At 40.1% G+C, this 21,283-nt stretch overlaps 1 protein-coding gene across 1 annotated transcript in view; it reads left to right on the forward strand.

Moving 5' to 3' along the window:
• LOC137914701 (roundabout homolog 2-like) overlaps positions 1–21,283 on the forward strand; it is a 67,428-nt gene that overhangs the window by 12,808 nt on the left and 33,337 nt on the right. The window lies entirely within an intron of this gene.

The following is a 21,283-nucleotide window of genomic DNA, read 5'->3' on the forward strand; positions in this document are numbered from 1 at the left end:
TCTGTATTATTTTCCTGCTTGTGCTCTGCTGAATATCCCACTCATCCCATTCTTTTCCTCTCTAATATTGTAAATCATTCTCTTTTCACTTTCCATTCAATTCCCCTCTGCTATTCAGCACCCTTTTCTTCTCTCCCACCACTATTCTCCTTCAGTCACTCTTTTTCACCCCCCGTCCCCTCCTCTTCACGCCCCCTCCTTAGGGCCTCTGGCTGTCTCCCCACAAGTGATGTTCTCCTGGCCAGATGATGCATGCATATCTCTTGTGTCTTCTTGATGCTAACTCACACCGACATTTGCACGGCATTGTGGGATTATGCTCTCGGTCATATTTCATGTAATGATGAAAATGATGATGGTGATGAGGATTCGGGGGAGAGAGCCAGGGGGAGGGGGGGGTGCTTCTATATTCTGCCCTTGTCTTTTCTTCAATATCAATCAGTGCAGTGAGATAAGATTGTATAATTAGGTGCATGCTGGAAGTGTTGAAGGAACAACAACTTTTGGTTGGAGTTTGGACAAGTTCTTTTCCCCTTTCCGTATTGCTGTTGTGCATTAGTTTTGAACTGCATCACTTTAACAGTCGCTAAATTCTGATGAAAAGACACGAGTTGAAAATCCGGATTGACAGACTAGTCTTTTCTTTGCAAATGGGCTAACAAGTGCACAAAGCTTATGCAGAGTGAGACAGACACACTGAGATATTGGAGAGAGATGGAATAAGTCGGGGCCACGAAAAAGCTTTCGCCCTCCAACAATGTGTACTCCTTGTGTGTGTAGGTGTGTGTGTGTGTGTGTGTGGGTATAGCATCTATGGAGAGAAGATTTCTTCACAGTCTTTGCAACACCCTAATTAATCTGCTTAAACCTGCTAGGCCTGTCTCCAGCAGTCGTACGCATCAGAAAAGTCAGGCAGCTCTGAATCCAAACAGGATTTTCTCCATGAATACCAGCGGAAAATCACTTCAGCCCCACAGCTGACAGCTTTCTGACAGAGCATGCGGAAATGCATATGAAGTAGAAAATAAACAAACATCTCATCCCGGAGATGTAGGATGGCGAGGCGGCTGTCACACAGGGTCATAAAGCCCCTATAATAGTATGCATCTACTGCATAGAGATGCCTACACCATCAAGAGAAAGCACGTTATGATCATTTGTGTTGTTTTAGCTGCATGCTCGGTAACGAATGCCATCTGGTATTTACACTCATATAAAGACTAAAGAGCTGACAGTAATTCACTGCATTTTCATGCAGTGTTACTGGTAGAGCAGCTCTAAAAAAGTCATCTTTATACATTTAACACAGACAATTATCACCACAAAGTCAACAGATTTAAAATATAAATGTTTTTTAACTTCATTCAAATCGACAAAAGTATTTTCTTAAACGTATTTCTCACAGGGCTTTGGTGAATGTTAGTTAATTAACTGGATTTTTTTAATATTAATCTCAAGCTTGTTCCTTTACAGAATCTGTCTTTTGTTGATTTGACATTGAACATCTCAATTTCCCAGAGTCTGCAGCTGAAGTATTTGCAATCATTCTTGTTAAACCGAGGCGGTCCTCTTGAGTGTGTTCATCTAATATTATGGCCTTTGAGTATTTCCTTTTTTTTTAATAAAGAAAGTAGTTCATCATCCATGTGTATAAGCAGTGTTTTAATATTAATTCTTTTATGGGAGGAACACAGGAACACAACCTTTGTGTGCTTTTAACTTAATTAATCTGGAGTTTAAGGTGCATCACTTAATGGATGAGAAGATTAACAAAATGGGGCCATTCATGTAATTTGTTAAGCTGAAATGTACTGCTTGTGTGGATTTCAATGACGTGTTTGTGTACTATTGGCTCATTGTCTAGTGTGGTGCCAAATGCTAAAAGCAAGGGATTGGAGGACAATAAACAGGGTGAAGATGATTTTCAGGTTAATGACATGTTTCTGCTTTTGAGTTACAGCATGTTTAGTTTGTGTGAAGAAATATGTGTGTCTTAAAGATTTTGCGCTCAATCAGTTTAAAATGTGGCACTTTTCCAGATTTATACAGTATAACATATTTCTGTGTAAATTATTTTTATTGTAATTTTTATTAAAGTAGATGAAGCCTGTATTTGCCAAGGTAATAGCCGAATGTGGAAGTAGGCCACAAGTCTGTTGTGCATAAAACTGTCATGGGAAATCCACTGATAGCCAAAATGACATTACAGGCACAGCTTAATCAAGATAAGTGTCTCGGTCAGTTACTGTACATCTGAGGAGATAGAAGTCTCCTAATTGGTCATTCCTTATTTTAAGTGCACGGCGACTCTTTAAGAGTCAAGGGCATTGAGTTTAAAGCTGCCAGATACATCATTCAGAAGCAATATAACTACCTGCTGCATGTTAAATTAAAAAAATATATAGAGATTGACAGAAATCTCCAAAAAGAACATGTCCAAAGAAGCTTGCGATAGTGGGCACATACTAGATTCTGACTAATTGTCACAGCTTGAGGCGGGCCTATGGTTTTCCATGCATTAAGGTCCCCTGCCTTCCAGATCCTCCTCCTGCAATCAGATCATTCCAGTCACCTTTGTTCCTATGCTCACCTGCAGCTAATCTGTCATCAGCCCAGACACGACATATACAGTACTCAGCTCAGACAATACACCCTAGCCAGATTGTCGTGACTCAGGCCCTCATTTCCAGCACTGTATCCTGAACCTGATCCTGATCCTGACTCCTGTGTACATGCCCTTCCTTCAGATTTCTCTGCCTGCCTGTCTTGGTTACCCGGTTTTTGACCCTTGCCTGATTTCCTTGCCATACATGTCTGCACAAAATAAAGATGCTGCTCTAATGATAAAAGTCCACGGATTCTCAACATGAAAATAAGCACTTTTTTAAAAACAGAAACATGCCATAATTACAACCCTCTGATACATCGGCACAACTCCTGTCAAAAAACTCAAAATATCCAGGATGAAAAGCAAGCTTAAGTGGTATAGACGGTACCAATTTTACCAAATTTGTTATTCAGGGTACAAGTTTGTTTGAGGACTCGCCTAAGATAAGCAGGTCCTTTCATGACTGAGTTACGAAATGGGCCCAACCATGGGCAGTCATCCTCACAGGAGGTTTTTCCACATCAAATATGAATCCTTTCTCCTTTATCATTTGCATAATTTATTGAATTAATTCATGTTGTCATTAAGTATTTACAATATATATATTTTTTTCTGAATACAATTGTGCTTTGAGTCTCCCATGCCAATGCCACAAAAAGACAACACGCTCTAAATATTCAGTATATGTTCTTAACACATATTCAATTATAATCTTACTGTGGCTCTTTTAAAAAACCGGGACATTATGATGAAGCAAATTCTTGCCAAATTAATTTAACTTACGAATTCATTGTCTGCGATGCAGAAGTGTGATGTTTTAAAGAAAGGCAACTTTGATAGTTTAAGGGTCAGTTAGCCTTACTTAAAGTATCTTACAGATATTTTATTTGATATAAATACCTCCCTGCTTTTGAACTTTGACTATATGAACACTGATACTACTCAGCTTTGTCGTGGTTGTTTTATTACATCACTATGTAACTGTTCTCTCTCTAATATCTCATTAAGCTCCATCACCATGAGGCTTGTTCCAGATGAAATGATTAGTATTCACCCCCATTAATTAAATAATTATTGTGTTAATATACATCATACATTTGCTGCTAGATTTATAAATTATTTGTTTGAATTATAGTTTGAATCAAGATGGTTTCAATGCTAAAAAGCTGTTACTGTGGTGTCTCTTCCTTCCACAATATATCAAACATCCCTCAAAGGCAGTTTTTGTTTTTTTCCCAATTTGAAACTGCAGAGTGACGACAGACACGCAAGGTTTATTGGAACTGCGCTTGTGCAGTGCAACCACACATGCAAACCTGCACATCTGCACAAATTGTGAGCAGATATGGCAAAGAAATCAGCAATGTTTTAATTGGACTTTGGATAATTGGGCTAGAAAGACTGCTAAAGCGGAACAATTCCAAAACCGCCCTTCTCCTTCTGTTAGCTCAATTAATCCCTGATTGGCGTTAATTGCTTGCGCTAAGTCTATCTGAGATAATAGTTGATGTGAAGCATGCTGAGCGGGCTCGGCTGTGTCTCTTTCACTCTTTACTGCCAAACAAACCAAATATTTGATGACGGAGTGTCTAATTGCCTCCTTGCTGTCCGACTTGCTCTCTCCCTGTCTTTGATGAACAGCCTGGACAGGTGCATGCTATGTGAGTGTCTGTGGGTTTTTTTTTTAACCACTGTGTGATTTACATTAACACACAGCGGTTTATACATTAACTCTCTCCATCACTAATTTACTTTCAACCAACGTTTGTACTTGCTGTTCTCAAACCATTATAACACTCCGGTCTGGCTTCACTCCGGCTATTAGCAGCTGTTAAACAGGCTGAATAAACTGTGAGCTAATGATTATAATGCATCTGCGAAATCTGAACTCTATAGCGCCACATGTAGCAACACTTAATTAATCCTAATGGATTCTGAAATAAGCCAGCCAAAAGAAAAAAAACAAAAAAAACCCAGTATCCATAAATTACTTTTCTCTGTTCTGTACCACACATTGCCACAAAGCGCTCCCAAGGGACTCTTTAACTCCAACACATTAATCTATGTGTATGCAAGCATAAATACTTACAGTACACACACTTAAAGATTTATCCTCTCCCCCCAGAAAAGAAGTGTTTACCACAATATTAGCTCCTCACATCAACCTTTTCCTATCTTTCCCATTTGCGTCATCTTCATCCCGCTCTTGAATTTTTTTCATTTGTATTTTTTTGGGACCCCATAATTCGCCGTGGTGCGAAAGAAAGGAAAGAGTCGGGGACAGTGCTAGCACAAGCTCAAATATTTCAAGGGATGTCATTTCAATTTAGTGTTGAAGTTGAATGAGTTTCAGCAAGCGGTATTTGTAGGAGGTTTTTTTTTTTTCTCGCAAGCATGTGTGTGTGTGTGTGTTCTATTTTCTGTGTGTGTGCAGAACCTGCCACAACATCCTTATCACCTCCTTGCACACCTGCTTCCCTCAAAGACTGAGCCTGTCTTCCTCTCATGCCTCCTCATCAAAGCTAGAACCAGCCCCAGTTGTTGCCTCCTGTTCCCTGCATGTGTGTCCCCCCCCCTCCTCCTCCATGGAGCCGGGCTGGCTCGGGTTCAACAGTCACCACTCCCCATGTATCACTGTGGTATCATTCACTCCCTGTGAGGAAAAATACATGTGCCTTGGCGGATTCACGTACAGATGCTGTAACTCTTAAAAGGAGTAATAAAGATTAGAAAACACTGTGCAAGACCTGAATTTAGTGGAACAGGAAGGAAATATATTTCCTAGAGTGCAAATCAGATGTTTTCTCAAACCTCACCGCCGCCCACTGTCCTGTTTTAACAGTTTGCAAACCGCTGGCTTGACTAATAACAATTTTCACCCTAATTATTGGCCGGCACAACATTTCTACACACAGCCATCATGTTTGGATTTAAGAGACACTGATAAAGCAGAACTATTTGCTGCTGTTGTTGTTGTTTTACCCATAAAGCATGACAACAAAAGCTTATCTGATTTAAAGAGCATATGTGTACCTTAAGTGACAACAAATTTAATTGGTTTCCATTCAACCTTGACAATCGAGCAAACCTAAACTATATCTTGTCTTCTTTTCTCTAGAGGTCAGCAGACCTTTTTTGATTTTGGATGATTTTTGTCATCTTCCTTGGTTTCAAACACGGCAGCTACAAATTATTATTCTTAGTATGGCTGAATTGTTTTAATCAATTGTCCATCACGGTTTTCCAGAGGTCCAGCTGATGTTTTTTGGTGAACAAAAAAAACAGAGGTGTTTGGATAAACAGCACAACATTATTCAAGCAGTTTATCAATTTACAAAATTGTGGCTGATGGTTTGAAGCTGAGGATCCAAATAGAGATCACGTTTTGAGGCCGCTGACCAGCCGCTGACCAGCTGCAGACCGACACTCGAAATGCACTAAAGCAATCTGGCTGCTAATATTTTCCCTCTGCACCTGGCAATCTTTACTGTTTTGCTGTTTTTCTGGATGAAGCTGTGAACTGGAGTAATGCTCACTTCTATTTATATGTGAATATATGAATTTGCTGTTTTCTTTTACCTTTTGGGCTTTTATCACAAACCTTACAAATATACAGACATTATCTAATTGCTTTCCTATCTGCCATGATTATACAGGCAGCAAGGGTGCCATACTGATTTGCCTTTCTCTCCTTCACTTGTTATTTAACATCACATTTCTGCATACATCTTCATAATGTTGTTTTTCATAAAGTTTTAATTCTGCACGCCAAATGAAGGGATTCCTTTGGATTTCTAATTAACAGGGGCTGAAGTTTAAGTATAGCAAAGAAAATAAAATGTAAATCTCCATTTCTTTGTCTCCCTTGAGGCTTGGATTTGAGTCATTTTGTAAAGTCTCAACAAGGATCTAGTGTGGGGTTGCGGTATCTGGGTTCTCACCACTTTCCCTGATTGGTTTGATAATAATGTGCTTTTTAAGTAATTGCTTTTTGTTGGAGGTTTTTGGGATCTCCTTTAGCAGTGCGTGTGTGTGTGTAAGTGTGTCTCGGGTTTCTTGCCTAACAGGAGTAGCGATTTTTGCAGAATTTAAGTAATGCAGACCCCATTCGTAAACAGTCCTATACCTCCAGTGATAAAGCTTTTATTGTCAGTATTTTTATATGTGGCATGCGTCTCTCCCTTTCCGCCTACTCTGTCCTCCCAGGAGAGCTGCAACATTAATAACTAAGTGGATAATGTTCTATCTGGAATTCCGATCAAGGTTTAATAACAGCATGATTCAGTCGGTTGCTGGTGGAAGGAGGCTCTGTGTGTGTGTGTGTGTGTGTGTGTGTGTGTACAAGTAAAAGTACATTACTTCTGGTGCATTCAAAGGGTTCCTGAGCTTTTGCCTCCCACTGACAAAATTGTGAGATCCGAACGTGCGTCAGGGTCAATCTGTGGTCAGTAAAACTTAACAAAACAATGTCATGAATCATTGACAATTCAATCAGGAAGATAAAGGCAGTTTTCTGCTTATGCACCTGTCCCCTTTAAGTGGTACAAATTGGTACAGGGCTTTCACCATGCGATCTGGGCTTGTGCCAATTCATCAGTCGGTGACTAAGATGATTTTATTGTCGGCTCATTCTCGTTTCTGCACACTGTGTTCATGCTTGCAGCTGTTGACGGGGCATCTATGTGACACTGTTGAACACCATGTGTTATATGCAGCTCTGCATATAATTTCCAGCACAGTATAAATGCAGCTCAACAGAGTTAATTTGATCATTGCATGTATTCCATATGGGAATGCCTTCATTCAGTGTCTAATACAAACAGACCAGTAGGCAGCGCAACACTGAATAAGATGGATTTTAAAATAACTATTAAAATGTTCATCAATGCCCCGTAGAAATGCCTGAAAATTAGTAATGTTTCTGTGTAATACTAAATACTTTTTATTGATTTTGTCCCTCGGAGGACAATTTGGTTTACAGCAGTTACAGTCTAACTGTAGTCTGCTGCTGGTGGCCGCGTGCGCATGCGCCCAGGCAATGTGGGTGAAGTGTCTTGCCAACCTCTCGATCATAGGACGACCCTCTCAACCACTGCGCCACCATCGCAGTGGTTGCATTATGTAATATTAACTTCCCCTGTTCTGATAGTGACGAGGCAGATAGAAAATGATTCATGTTGAGAAGATGTGTGTTTTGTTGAGAGTCACGGCCATTAAACACGCTATCTGTTCACTGCCATTAGCTCCAAATGCTCAGAGAGCAAACCTGACGTCCAAGCCTCTTACCCGGAAGAGGACTAATGCATGTAGAGTATACAGTTCATCCGACAAAACAGATCTATATTAATGTCCATACATTGAATGGCAAAGTATTGATGAGTCCTGTTGTTGTTGTTGTTGTCTCCCCAATCCCTTTTGACTCCCTGCCTCTTCTCCGATCTCCCCCCCTCTACATCCAAGCAGATGGCCTCCCTCTAACAGAGCATTGACACCAGATGTGCAGTTCCAGTGTCGACTCAGGAACCAGCTGGGCTGAGAGTGCCAGTGGTTCTGTTAATGAAAATGGCTTTGCTATGTCTGTGTGTGTATTTGTGTGTGTTGTTTACTGTGGCTCAGTGGCATGTGACAGTTGGGGAACTCTCTGTGGGTGAGGCTTTTGAGAGTGAGCTACAGCTAGTTGCACTGCAGTCCGACTCAGCCATGCAGGGCGCAACAGCACACCCACCATGTTGGAAGTATGCAGCTATCCATCCATATTAAACACTCCCTCTCTCCACATGTTACCCCCCAGAACATCTTGCTATCTGGCAGTTTAGATTGCTTCCTCTCATAAACCCCCCCATCGTTGCTCATGCATAATTATATATTCTTTACTCTATCTACTAGCAAGGGGATCACAGTTCTTATTACTAATTTATGCACACTCCTCAAAGTAAGAGCACACATTGTCTTTGGCGAACTGTATCCCAATATATTTGCTCGCAAAGAATTTATTTTAATTATTTGTTTGTAAATATTGCTCTAATTTGTATATTTCTGTTGCAGGTGGGAATATAAATTGAAAACGGTGCTATGTTGAATGTTCCAGTCTGATCAAATCGCAACCAATGAAGTTGTAACTACAGGCTGCGCTCTCTAATTTAGGAATTCGCTCCGACACAATTCATTAATTACAGATCACTCTGCCGATCAATTAAATGATAAGGACACAATGAAATCCTGTTTGCTTGGCAATAATTCTGACAGCCTCAATAGAATGATGAAGACAACAGACCCAAGTAAAGTTTGAGCAAAAACAAAAATGGCAGAAATGACAGATGAACACCTACACCTCTGCATAGTTATCTCAGTGATTACGCTTTACTTCTATATCCCAGCAAAGAGCTTATGAGGGGGTGAGTTTAATACCTTCACCAAATGGCTGATGAGGTGGATGAGATTCCTCAAGCTCAGGCAGGGATTCTCTAAAAAGAGATTCTCACAATTACGGGATAGAAAATTGTTCAAGGGAAACATTTGAATGTGCAGTCCACTTATCTTTATAATGTAATAAGTTTAACTCTGGTTGAAGCAGAGGTGGTGCAGTAGGGCAACAGGGAATGAAGGTTCCTATATACAGTATATTCAATTGGAGGTGGGGTGGGTGGGCATGAAGATGCATTCAAGTGCCAAACTGCCTTACAACACAAGCAAGCATTCACCCAATCACACACAACATTCACACAGTAGTGGCACGTGCTGATTATGAACGATAACCATTCATACAATCACACACTCACTAGTGGAACATGCACTGGGAGTCATTTAGGTTTCAGTGTCTTGCCCAAATACGCTTTGACATGTAAAGTGCAGGGACCGGGGATTGAACAGCTGACCTTCTGATTAGTGGATGGCCGTTCTGAGCCAAAGCTGCCCCAAATGCCCCAAAGCCAAAAAGGGGTGACATTGATTTTCCACAGTGAGACTAAAATTAGTTGTATAATTATGGCTTTAGAGTTACATTCAGGAATGAAGGTCATAATTTTGTTTTCATTTGGTAATTAGCCCAAACTACAGCAAAGTATTACAAAAATGACCTTGCAAAGACAAGCTAAACATTTCACCTGTAAATGAAAGATGCAAGCATCATGGCGGATCTCATTGGGACAGCGTTATTTTTGTTTTTGTAGCACCCCATCTTGTAATGGGTCCTTCGAAGGTTTCTAGATCCGGATGATGATCCAGATTGCCACCGAAATCCAATGGATTATTACTTGTTCCGTATCATATACCTTTTAAAAATGGCATCAAATTCATTCATACGTTTCTTTGCAATCCCCCCCGATAGGCAAACGAAGCAACACCAGCAGCAAACATTGCCCTCATGGCAGAGGTAATAATCTTCACTTTGCATGGATATTTCAGTGCAGCAGTGTGTTATTTACATGCAACCTTGGATTGAGAGAATTTGCAAAAGCGTATTAGTGATGTGTGGGTGCTCAAGCCTCTGTGCGTCAGTTTGAAGGATGATTCTTCTGCAGCTGTCATTAGGCTGTCTCCTGGAAGAATGTTAATGGAGCTGCGCTTACAAACACGATAATCTGAAATGCGGAAAATGCACGCCCACTCAAACCTGAAATGTTAATTATAAGTATGGTGGTGAAATTCAGCACAAGTCGGCTTATCTACACAATAAAAGAAGAGAAAACAAAAGACTTAGTTGAAGAACAAGCTGTTGGATATAGGCTGCACTGTAATTACTCAACCTCTGACACCCAAGGAATATGACCATACTCTAGTCAGGCACCAAATGTCATGAAAACAGCAAACCAGGAGACACACATTCTGTACCCAAGCAATAATTTGCAGTGGGACTGGGCGCTCCAGTGGGTGTGTTGTTCCTGGTGTCTCATCAATTACATTCCCCGAGAGAAAACGGGCGGCTGCTTTCTCTTTCTTCTGATGACGGGGTTAATGGTGTATTTCTCCAAAGCCTCTGCCAGCCAGTAATTGCAGCAACTTAACAACCATAAGCATAGTCTTTCTCAAGCAGGGAGTACTTCCTGAGTACAGCTTTATATTGCACAACAATCAGCTTTCCGTTCGTTGACCTGTTTCTACCTTTATTGTCTTCCACTTTTCACATCTTATAGCATCTCAGACTTTCAAAACAAAACAACAACAACAACACCAGTCATCTTAGAGGAACATTATGATGACTGGATGTTACTCTCACACTGGACTTCCTTTCAAAACACATTTGAAAGCATTTGGCTGGACTAAGAATATCTTAAAAATAAATGGATCAATTGTGATTAAAGGAAAACAATCTTTTAATTGTTTGTGGCATATATATATAACTCTTAGGAAGTCCATTAAATATTTTAAACCAGCATTTGTTGCCTGGACATTCAGAGATAATCAATGTCATCCCTTTACTGACTTGAATGAAAAAATCAGTGCCTGTTTAATGGCAACTAACTCTGTAGTTTACGGAAATGCTGGTCTTTAATCTTGAAGTCTTGATTTTGAGAAATACTTTTGATTTCATGAAGATTCTTTGAAAGTCAACAGCAAACTGAAAGAGAACAAGCAGTGGAAGCCAACACTGTGTGCTTTGTTTGCACCGACTGCTTATATGCTGTGAAGCATGAGCTGAGTTTTCTTATCCGGGGGATTGAGGCAGGATTGTCTGTTTCCCTACGCGTTGTAACAAGAGAATATGTGTTGGCATCACGTCCACGCTTGCATCTGTCAGTCATTTATTGCATGCCTTACACTTCTGACCTTTTGTCTTACTGATACGAGATACAGATGTCTCTTTTTCTCATTCTTGATCTGACCACAGACAATTGGGTTTGGCACATGGCGTTGAATGTAGCTCAGACAGTAAAGTCAGTGCAGACTGGCTCCAGTTTGTCCGCGGCAAAGAAGTGCAAGTCCTTGTACTGCAGAGTCAGCCTCTGAAGCAATCATTTTTACCATGATTTACAGGCTTATTAAATTGCCTGGAGGGAAGGGAACCATCACTGTGCCTGCACTATATTGCATTGGAGGGGGGGGGGTCTGTCTTTGATGAGTGATAGCATGTGAGTTAGAAGTCTGATTGACAGGTTATGAAAGCAAAAACAAATAGAATTTGATTTTGATTAAGTATGATAAAAAAAAAATGGGATTCAAAAATATTTGTTTTAAATAGAGAGCATCTGAGCAAACTGCACTGATTCAAGTGAAATCCATTCAAAAAGACTTTTGAGGGAAAGGCAAAGAAAAACGGGATGAGAGAGAGGAAGATAAGCAACTGACAACTAGAATGACAGAGATTGCAGACCTCGCCTCCAAAAGACTATTCGATCTTGTGAGACAGTAAACAGGGCTTCCGGATCAGAGGGGCCAAACCTGCTCTAGCTTGCTGCTCCGGAACGGGAAAAGATACAACTTTTATGTTGCACCCCTGAAATGAAATGAACGACTGGACTCGCGTTCATCTTCGTTTGGCAACTTTGAATTGCAGTCCTCGGTTCAGTAACGTCAAGTAATATTTTTGTCTCCTGCATTCTACAACACACCTTCTGGACTCTTTTTCCGATCATGCCATTTGCGTCCCTCCCTCTTAAAGTGACATTCCCATGTTACAGCACAAGCACAATTCCAGATGTAAAAATAATTCTAGAATTTGGATCCAGATCCGGATCAACGCCATTCTCGGGGAGGACCGAGCCACGGACAGAACCTTGCTTGTGTAAAAATTTCAAGTCGATTGGGTTACTAGTTTTTGAGTTATGCGCGCGGACAGACAAACAAACCCAATTGAAATACCCTTGTCTCCCCTTCGGCGAGGGTAAACAGTTGAAGCTGATCTATGTGGCAGCTCATCTGTGTACCGACAGGTGAAATGGCTTCATTGGATTGTTGCACACATTGTTTAAGGTTAATTTGAGAAAGCAATGTATTGTGTTTGCTGCTATTATGAAAATGCTGTTCATGTCACAGAACACATTTATATTGGCGATTAATCAAAGCCTCTGTATTTTCTTTAGATCGATTAAATCATTACCTGTCCAACTAAATCTAGATTTTAAATTGTGATTTTTTTCCACTCTGTTTATATGACTTTTTATTTTCTAGTTTTCTCTATTCCTGAACCCAAGGGCAGATGGAGGTGATTTCAGTGCAACCTAAAAATAGATGTATTGCAGTGTGTAATATTCCAGAAGAATACTTTCTCAGAAAGCTGCAGGATGCAATGCAAACACTGCGCCGTTTGGAGCCGCCCTCCAGGACCCACAGATTCACAGCTTATCATGTCCAACAGGAAGCTTCGAGCCAGTTTGACTGTCTTTAGCCCACTTGGCAGCCTGGTGGCTATTGCTCATCTGTCCCTGAGCCAGTGTGAACACATCACCGATCTGGACCAGGATTAAGGGACCTAATGCTCACAGCTGTGCGGAGATTAGCCATTTCAGTGTTTACAGTTATTTTGTGAAGCGGCACACCACGCACTCTGTTCAAAGAATGACCAACCCTAATTCATTTATTCCATTTTTCCATCACTTAGACCTTTAGATTCACTTTTAAAACCGTTCTGTCTTTGAGGAGAGACAATAAGCACCGTGTATGTATGGACCTGTCTGCGGAGTTGGAGGATTAAGTCACTTCTTTCGTTGCACAAAATCTACTATAAATGGGAGGTTTGGGTGAAAAGAATAATCGAGAGGAAGACTGGCAGGTGATAAAGAGAGATGATTAACTTGAAATGTGAATGTGTGTGGTATAAAGATGTTGATGTATTGAGCAGGTTTATCTTAAGAGAGAGAGCGAGCGATGTTATATGAAGCTGCGTTTGTGCACGTACATCGCTCTCTCTCTCTCTGTGTGTGTGTGTTCACACAGGAATGGGGGGTGGGCTGTCTCAGTGGAGACTGATCACTCCATGATGGCCGATCATTGGAAGATTGGTCTGATTTTCCATCTGTCTATGGAAATGCCATATATATATAAAAAAAAAAATGAATGCCATTTTCTGAAGTGGCACCACAGTCTTTCTTCTGAGAGATGGCTCATTTTAATATGCTTAGATGCTTTATGTGATGGAAAAGGGAGGCAGGGAGGCAAGGTGTCGGACAGCAGCAGGTCAGCGACCAGCAGCCGCTCGTTTTTATGTGCAGGATCTGTGCTGCACATAAAACGAGCGGCACAGATCCTGATCCGGGCTGGGTGGCCTTGGGTTTGCCGGGGATGTGGATGCGTGTGATTAACGGAGATTTGGGGTGAATTATCTTCTAAGCTGCTCAGTGGAGCATTGGTGAAGGGGGGGCTAGGGTAGAGATGAAAGTTGCTCAGAGTTACTGAGTCACATACCTGGAACCCTTTATTGTAGACGGTGACTTACAGCTTTTAAATGATTGCCTACAACCCCACAAGCATCACGTATAGATTGTATCCAGTATTGACCAGAAGCCTCCCTGCTTCCATCCTGGAATCAGTCTATAACCGGGTTGAATTGACTTAAATGCTCGATCAGAATGAAAATGTTCCACATCCACACCCAAACTGAATGAAATCACATTTTAATGCAGGAGCTAAATATTCTCTTAAACATATTGAACAATGTAAAAGGTTCAACTTGATACCTACTGTTGTATTCATTGTTTCCAGTATACGCAAGCTTGCATTATTGTTCTGCTGCAGCTCCATTAAAGGGAACACAGTAAAAGCAAAACTTGGATCACATAACCGACATCCAGCTTTGTACAACACGCAAAATACACCCCACTTCCATTTCATTTCCAAGTCACACCGTTCTGAATAAATTTAGTGGTACATGTTAACACCAGGTCATATTATGTCAAAATTAATGGGAACTTTCAATAAGAATGATTTTTATCAGAATGAAAACTGTCCATGTAAATCCCGTTTATATCATTTCTGGGTGTGCCGTGGAGGATCCTTATTGGAGATGAGGGATTCACCCCCAGGCTCCATAAACATTGTGCCCTACATTCATGTTCTAAAATTACAGTTTGTTTATTCGTTTAGAGATCAAAGGTCAAATCAGTAGCAATCAAGGCTACAAAGCATGTCATATTTTATCAGTTAATGTGGTGCCATGACATTACCATAGTAATTAGTTTTCTTTTGTGCTGAATGTCATCCGTAGCATGGTTGCAGTGTGCTGCTGTAAAGCCCAAAGCGTATTTTTTTTAAAATGCATTTATACACATTTCTATACTATCCAAACGTGCCCATATCGTTGCCCATCTTTATGCAGCCATGCATGGAGCGATATGACCAGGAACGTTGTAGTTAGAATGTCTGTGCTGTGCCATCACAAAGTGTGTTTGGTCATGCTGGATGACGTAAATGCACAGATTATAACTGATGACTTTGGTTTTCATGAGTATAATGTTCCTCCATTAAATCCCACAGAAGTCAAGGCAACAGGGTCGTATTATAAAGCTGATTGCGCCACACATATTGCAAAGATTTCACATTCATTCATCACCAGAGGATGGATGTGCTGCAGAACAGAGGGAAAGTGGCTGCTAGAATTACAGGGAAGGTGTAGAAAATCAGATTAAGATTGTTTTTTTAACCTTTAAAATGCTCTCTCTCTCTCTCTCGCTCTCGCTCTCTCTGTGAGAGAACACGTTTAGCTTTTGTTTATCCACTTCATTCCATTTTTATGATGAAGATGAGGATGACTGTGAAACTCAGTGGCGTGCATTATTTCAGTTTGAAAAGACGAGTCCGTGTAGGGAAAGCTCTCTGCTAGCTTTAGTGATACAATGAGATAAAATGCAGGATTCTGAGCCTTGAGTCCATTTCCAGCTCATGTTATACATCCCCATAATATTGCTGTAAGGTTCTATGATATCCATGGTTTGTGAGAACAAAACATGGCTTGATTTATTTTTTCTTCTTTATTTTTTTTTTTCTCTCCTTACTCTTCATATTTCTCAAAAAAAAAGAAAAGAATAAAGGCAACTATGTGAACATGGGTCATACATACCCCCCAAGACCTACCAGAATTTGTGAGGCTGCTCTGCAAATACTCAAGGAGATAGCACATCCAACTTGCAATTACTGGAGGCATTGTGCATCCTAAAATGCAAAATCATGAACTACAGCCACGTACAAATGTTTGCATAATCCTGTGCACACAGATGTGATTCTGAATTTACACGTGTAATTAGATGAGCTTCTGGGAGGCAGGCAGGAGCAGATTTGCATAGGTAGTCCAAGTCTGAGAAATAGAGGAATGTGTTCCAGTGAACAAATGCATGGAGACAGGAGTAATTAATTATAGATGTGGAAATGTGGTCTGAGGGAATGCTGTTACTGTAACTAGAGGCATAGCAAGTGAGAGATGAGGGGATGGAGATGTGGTGGGATGTGTGTGTGTGTGGGGGTGGGGGTGCTCCTACAGCATCCACATTTACATTACATGACAAAAGAATGAAGGTTAATTTAACATGAAGTTCCCTAACCTCAAAGGCCAGCGAATGAATAACAAATATTTTTATTGTATGACAAAGTGGAAATTTAATATTCAAATATCCATATATGGGTAAAATGAGCTCTACAGCATGCATACAGTGCATTTTTGGTGAAAGAGAAAACAACAAATGTCATTTTCATGTTTAACACCAAAGCAGACATTCTTTCAGTACTACCTCTGTTTGCAGTTGTCCAGCTTTTAGAAATTGAATTGTATCTAAAAAAAAAGGCTGATACATTTTATTTTGTCACAGGCTTGCTTAATTCTCCACAGTCATCTATCTCCAAGCTTTATACTAACATTAATTTGACTTGATACTAATGATACCAAAAAAGCAAAGCTAGGTTTTTCAAGCTGTCTGCTTATAATTTTGGAGACTGCTGACTTTGGTTGCCATGGAGTTTCTGACAACACCACACCTTCAATATTACATTTCATGCCTGGTTTTATATATGGAAATTATCCCGGGCCGTATTTTGGTCTTATTATGTACCACGCACTCATTAATATGCTTGAATATAATAAGCAGAGTAGTTTTAGCCAATCTAGAGGTGGAAACGTCATACCATTATTCTCTTTTTAATTGTTGGTTTGTATCTTCATGTTTTGCTTTCTATGCTTCATACTCAATATAAATGTTTCAATATGCTGGCTACAGCATGCTTTGTGGAAAGTGGGACTTGATTTGCCCAAGCAGTGTCCTGCTGTTGTAGACGTAGACTTATTATAGGTAGTATATGGCTGGGCTGGACCCGTAGCCCCAGGGGACACTGTGTAAACGCGTCTCATCTCCCCACTGATTGTAGTCCTGACTGATTGCTGATGACTTTTTCAGGGCACAGACATTGTAAGATGTTTATTTATTTAATACAAAAGAAAAATACTACTATACCCCTCCACTCTATATTTTTCATGCGACCCCTGTGTGTTGGCAAATCTGTCTCAGCTTCCGTGTCTGCCTGCTAAACAGCACTGATGTGTTGTGGTCATCAGCAAAGTTTGTGATATAAGAACAGGGCAGCTGTTTTTGTTGTTTTTGCATTGGTGTGTATGTGCGTATGAGTCACTGTGCATTTTATTCATGTGACAGATATGGGACATCCTTGACTGCCGTTGATAAAGTGACACACCCCTACAGGCGATCGGTTTTCAAAAGGAATCTTCAGCAAATTCCGAGGCACAATTTAGCAGACCACTGTCATAAGACATCACTTGGCTGTTGCAATGCATCGTCTGCTGAAGCTTCACAACCGCGATAGAGTTATTTTGGCATCACAACAGTTGACAACAGGCTGCAGTATTTTGCACATGTGAACATTATATGCCTGGAAAAAACAAAAGAAAGAAGCACAGCCCGATTTATTTTTCCAACCTGCCGTGTGACTAGCTTTGTCCACACGCGCCACATTAATTTTTCATTACAGCTGTAATTCTCGGATGGGACAACATCTGTCACACACGACGTCTCACAAGTTGGCCTCTTCATCTCTCAGCTCTGCTCATAACCCATTCTGTCTCTTTCTGCATTCTAAGGTATTGCTATACAGTGCGTCCACATCTGTTTTCTTTGGCGTGGCGTAAGGTTCCGTGTTCTGCAGCTTGGCCACCAGCCTGTTGGCACTGTTGTTCATACTTATGCACACAAAGACACACACACACAGACACACAAGTGTACACAGGCAGATCACTACAAAATAAACAAAATGAGTTAATTTGGCTGAAATTTTGCCACCAATCACCATCTGTCTGTCACCCCTTCTTTATTTGTCATTTAGTGTTGTGAACTGAATGAATATTTTTAAATTAATTGATTTATTAATTTTTTATTTGAGGTGGCTAAATTCATGCTCTATTAGTTTAAAACTGATCAGAAACTGTATCAGTAATTGCATTTGATTAATTACCATGTTTCTTTCACAGACAATGTGGACAGAATTCTCAAATTGACTGCCTTTAAAAAAAAATTGGCATTGGTTTTTTTTATGCTACAGCTTATGCCATTGAGAAATGTTATATTGAATTTGCCGTGTGTTGACAAAATATATTAAAATATTGAGAAAGTTAAAGAGTGCCAATTTAATTTAATGGCCCAATACAAGGGTTTCTACAGTATATTAGACGTCATAAAACAGATTCAGAAAATTATAAAAGGGAGTTGAATTCCTCTGAGAAATGTTCAATGTTATTCTCATTAATTTTGACATCAAACCCCAAACAGCCACATTAGAGCTGTTTGTGATAATTAAAGCAACGCAAGAGTTCTGTGTTGATTGAGCTTGCGATGCATTATTATGATAGCAATAAACACAAACGGAGGTCAACATCTGCATATATGTGATTAATTATGTTTGGTGTAAACCAAAGCACTGGACAAATTTTAACGCTGAAAGTCAAAAAAGAAAATGTTTCAATTTAACGATTGATTGCAACAGATGAAAAATAGATAAAAAGTCAGGGTGAATAAGTCAGAAGGACATCCCCCCTCGTAGATCTTGTAAAGATGTGCATATATTGTGCCTGACGTTGAAGTGAGACACTGCAGTAAATGCATGGAAGCCTAATGGATACATGAGACATTAAGTGTACCAAGAGCAGATTCTAAATGCTTTGTCGGTTAAATGCACTTTGAAACATCAATTACTGCATAGGAATAAACAGGCTCCTTTAAATCTGAGTATTTGGTACCAAATGGAGTTGATATTTTTCTCTTGTGTCCTTTGGGGTGCTTGTGAGCCGAGTAACACCATCTCACGTGGGATTTTCATGGATTGGAGGGGTTTTTTTAAATGTTGAAATTAATTTCAATCCATAGTGCTGCGGTGGCTGAAGAGGGTCTCAAGAAATCAGAATGCCAGAAGGACATTTCCAACCACATGTCTCCTCTTCTCCTGAATCATGGTGATTAACCGCATCATCATTTGTGTTCTGATATTCCACACTTTATTTTCCACCCATTGTGAAATAAAACCTATTTCCAAAATCACTCACCTTGTTATTTGGTAAATTAATGTAATGAACAATTAAGTCCCTTGCAAAGGTCCATAGAACCTGCAATAATCCATTGTTTTGGACTAACACCAGATTAGTAGGAGTCAGTCGCAAGAGGTTATAAACTATTCACTGTCCTTTTATTCAGATTAGATTTTATTAAATACACCACCTGTCATAAAACAATGAAAACCTATTTTCTGGGTGCTGTGCAATTTGAAAGCAGAGAAAACGAGGGGTGGGTGTGCGGGTTGGATTGCAGACAAGCTTTGGTGTTATAGAAGCATCTTTAATGTGACAACTCAGCAACAGGAAGGTAGTTGTGTGACTGGCTGCGTGAAGTGTTTTGTCAAATGAGTGGGTCACTAATCTTGTAGCACCGCGTGACAGCCAGTTTAGGCATGCGCCTGTGCCAAAATCTGCAAATGAGGCTCGTGGACGGCAGCGCAGACTGGGTGTGATTGACAGGTGGGCCGAGGGGCCTTTGGCTCTCTCCTGAATATTTCCTCTCGCTCGAGACGTCCCCATGGGACTCAAAACGCACGCTACAGTATATCAGCAGCGCAGATTTTGGCTATAATGAGGGTGAAAAGCAAACAACGCACATATATTTTTCTTTTTTCAGTCTGTGCTACGCTAAGTTCAACATTACTTTTCGCCAAGCACCAGTGCATGAATTACATTCAGCTTTCATTTACAAAAGCAGTCGTAACACCGGCAACTGTTTCATTCGCTGATGTACAGAAGATCTGCGGCGATCAGATGAAGAAAAGCTGAGTATCTGATGTGGTGATAATAAAGTAAAATAAAGTCATTATTAAATATGATTTAAATGTCATATAGCAGACTTTTATTAGACTTTTGACAAGTCTCAGTAGCTCTCTCCAAAGATATTTTCATAGTCATTGTCACACAAGGCTCTTTATAATTCAAATTCCTCCTACCGTTGGACGTTTCACAAAAACAACATGTCATTGTGCATTAATGCAAAGCGTCTGGAAGTCTTGGCGACATTTAAATCATAAGCTCTATTTTTACCCAAGATTCCCGTGATGACTTACAGGACAGTCATTCCTGTATACTACTTAAACCGCTAGATTTTTCATATTATTTTGGATCACAGTTGTGACACCTTCTTGAAGTGGTAACTTATTAAGTCGGCAGAAGCGAGCACATCTTCAGTTCGAAATACATTTTAAAAAGTATGGCTTTAAAAGTCGTTCCGTGGCGATATTTGATGTTCTCAGTCCTTTGAACACACAAAATAAAGTACAGACATCCCTGCCATTGATGAAATAAAATGTCCAACAGTAGCAGGATCGAATGAAAACTGTCATGAATGGAATTTTAATAAGATAAAGGTGTGTACAATCAAGCGGTGTTTCTTGTACCAAGGCAGACATGTTGGATGATTTTCAAAAGAAATAGCATAACCCTCTATCATGGATATCTCACTGACATTTGCTGCTGTTTATGATACGTCTTAAAACCATGTCAGCCGTGGTTCTAATGAGACCTTGTGTCTCCCCGCTTGTCATTTCACAAGGCGAAAAAAATATGTGTTTGAGTCAGTATCCTCGGTCACCGGTGTTTTCTCTTTCAATTTGCCACTTTATTTTCTAGTAACCATCATCTGACCTCGTGTTTGCTGCAAAGTGCAGGTCCATCTTCAAACTACGGCTTTCGCCTGGTTCCAGAGAAATGTTAAATTGCCATGTTTTTGGTACAATGATATCACGCCATATTCATTATTATTTAATTTGGAGTGAATATATTTGCTGAACTCAAAGGAGAGCCCATACCATTGATCAGTAAGGTTTATTATTGTATTTATTATCTTGCAGTCTAGCATGAACTTTTACTACATTTACGTAAAAGGCTCAAAGGTATCAGAGGAAGAATATGCGGTTAGAATCCAACCCGGAAAAATGATTTGTCATCTTTCAGATGACGAATAAATCCTCCAAGATGAACGAATTATCAAACCACGGGAAATAGATTCTGATCCTCATCGCCGTATGACACCACAGCAGGAAGGCACTACAAAATGTAATAAAAAAATAACCCCACGGAAAATAAGATGTTGTTTCTTCATACAAAATAGATTTGTGGTTTAATAATCAATTTAGTGGCTTTATTTTAGGAGTTTACTGGCGGTGGGGTATTTTTGACCATTGAGACGAGGGGATAACTTTTGTTGTTCACAT

The sequence above is a fragment of the Brachionichthys hirsutus genome, unplaced genomic scaffold (genome assembly GCF_040956055.1).
Source record: "Brachionichthys hirsutus isolate HB-005 unplaced genomic scaffold, CSIRO-AGI_Bhir_v1 contig_926, whole genome shotgun sequence".
Lineage (NCBI taxonomy): Eukaryota > Metazoa > Chordata > Actinopteri > Lophiiformes > Brachionichthyidae > Brachionichthys > Brachionichthys hirsutus.